The following is a 2,500-nucleotide window of genomic DNA, read 5'->3' as shown; positions in this document are numbered from 1 at the left end:
AACGCAATTTGCACCGCAATGTAACGCAATTTGCACCGCAATGTAACGCAATTTGCACCGCAATGTAACGCAATTTGCACCGCAATGTAACGCAATTTGCACCGCAATGTAACGCAATTTGCACCGCAATGTAACACAATTTGCACCGCAATGTAACGCAATTTGCACCGCAATGTAACGCAATTTGCACCGCAATGTAACTCAATTTGCACCGCAATGTAACTCAATTTGCACCGCAATGTAACTCAATTTGCACCGCAATGTAACTCAATTTGCACCGCAATGTAACTCAATTTGCACCTCAATGTAACTCAATTTGCACCGCAATGTAACTCAATTTGCACCGCAATGTAACTCAATTTGCACCGCAATGTAATGCAATTTGCACCGCAATGTAATGCAATTTGTACCGCAATCTACCCCCACATTGTGCCTTAACCTAACCCACGTTGTGCCTTAACCTAACCCACATTGTGCCTTAACCTAACCCACATTGTGCCTTAACCTAACCCACGTTGTGCCTTAACCTAACCCACGTTGTGCCTTAACCTAACCCACGTTGTGCCTTAACCTAACCCAAGTTGTGCCTTAACCTAACCCAAGTTGTGCCTTAACCTAACCCAAGTTGTGCCTTAACCTAACCCAAGTTGTGCCTTAACCTAACCCAAGTTGTGCCTTAACCTAACCCAAGTTGTGCCTTAACCTAACCCAAGTTGTGCCTTACCCTGCTCTGTAATTGGCATATGACACGTTACATTAATGTATTGTCCAACCGCAACCCGCTCAGAATGTTGTGTACACAGCTACGTGTCATCTCCCCATAACAGCTGCATTGCAGTGTGGTACGCCATAGAGACGTGTGGGAGTAATGGACGCAGTGGATGGCGATCAGCATGAGCCGTCTGTTCATGTAGTGGCGCGTGTATGCAGACGTAGTAGTCTCTTCTCACACAATGTGATAGCACGGTGCCCCGCGTTCCACATCTGCAACATGCTACAGAGGCCGGTTGACAGTTGGTCGCGCAATGGACATCGCATACGTACGGGGGCACCTTCCACGTGCCCTCTAGTCGGGCACATTTTGTTGCGTGGATGTGAGCGGATGTAGTGTGTCTTGACACCTGACAGGCAGGCATGCAATAATAGTTGACTTTGCAAACGGGGATGGACGTGTACGTTTACTGGTGACGTTACGCAAATGAACAACTGGTAACCCGTTGTGGTGCGGTTGTCCTTGCTGGAGGTACATCTGTGAGGGCAACGATCGGTACAGCTACGAAGCGGTCCCCACCATACCAACGAACGTGAATGTGAATCTGGGTGTGAAGCGATACGCGGCTGTGGGTGGGTGGGACTGTCCCCGGCCGGTGAGGGGGGGCCGCCCGGCGTGCTGGCCGCGCGGTGCGTGGGCGCACGCGCTACAGCCGGCTGGTGGGGGCGCCCAGTGGCAGGCGCGCCGGCCGACGGACGCGGCAGGCGGCGCAGCTGCGCGCCGGGGCACCCTGCGCGCGGCGCCGTGCAGCCAAAGTGGGTCCTCGCCGGCCCGGTGCGAAGCGCGGTGGACATCTGCAGTGTGCTGGTCCGATTGAGGACTGTGTGCGTTGAGGATGCGCCGCCGCCCGGCACTCGGCGCCGCGACGCCGTCTGCTGCTCGGTCGCCCCAGCGGTTCTCGCTGGTGGTTTGTATCGCAGTTGTGCAGACGTGTTGGCACGTGCGCTGTGCTGGGAGAGTTCGCTTCGGCACCCACGTGGGGCCTTTGCCCTTCTGTGGCGCTGGCGTTGGAGCTGCCGGTCACCGTAGGTGGCGCGTGTTGTCTCCCGCCGGCAATGCCACGACAGCACGCTCCCGGGCCTCTGTCGGCAGCGGCAAGCTCAGTTGGGAGCACGGGTGGTCGCACCTAAAGCGTCTACTCGCCTAACTCCGGGCGATTGCGCCTCTCTCGAACCCGACCAAGTACTTAGGACGGCGCTGCGCGCCGCTGGGACCTGAGAGGGTTTCGAGGTGTATTGTGCAGGGGAGCTCAGCCTCCTCCTGTTTGCAGAATAATTGAGCGGACGCTTGCGTGTTCGCGCGGGCCCCTGGGACACACTCCCGGGCGGCCGGCTGCTCAGCTCTAGTTGACGCAGCTCCCTGGTTGATCCTGCCAGTAGTCATATGCTTGTCTCAAAGATTAAGCCATGCATGTCTCAGTACAAGCCGCATTAAGGTGAAACCGCGAATGGCTCATTAAATCAGTTATGGTTCCTTAGATCGTACCCACGTTACTTGGATAACTGTGGTAATTCTAGAGCTAATACATGCAAACAGAGTCCCGACCAGAGATGGAAGGGACGCTTTTATTAGATCAAAACCAATCGGTCGGCTCGTCCGGTCCGTTTGCCTTGGTGACTCTGAATAACTTTGGGCTGATTGCACGGTCCTCGTACCGGCGACGCATCTTTCAAATGTCTGCCTTATCAACTGTCGATGGTAGGTTCTGCGCCTACCATGGTTGTAACG

The 2,500-nt window shown here is 55.0% G+C and overlaps 1 non-coding gene across 1 annotated transcript in view; it reads left to right on the top strand.

The window, feature by feature from the left end:
• Positions 1-2,128: 2,128 nt before the first annotated feature.
• The window catches only part of LOC126149770 (small subunit ribosomal RNA), a 1,909-nt gene continuing 1,537 nt past the window's right edge, over positions 2,129-2,500 (top strand). Inside the window, exon 1 of the ribosomal RNA XR_007531122.1 lies at positions 2,129-2,500. This exon is cut by the window's right edge and continues 1,537 nt beyond it. This is a non-coding gene — a ribosomal RNA (small subunit ribosomal RNA).

The sequence above is a fragment of the Schistocerca cancellata genome, unplaced genomic scaffold (assembly GCF_023864275.1).
Source record: "Schistocerca cancellata isolate TAMUIC-IGC-003103 unplaced genomic scaffold, iqSchCanc2.1 HiC_scaffold_952, whole genome shotgun sequence".
Lineage (NCBI taxonomy): Eukaryota > Metazoa > Arthropoda > Insecta > Orthoptera > Acrididae > Schistocerca > Schistocerca cancellata.
Note: the sequence above shows the minus strand (reverse complement) of the source record. Positions and strands in the feature narration are given on the sequence as shown.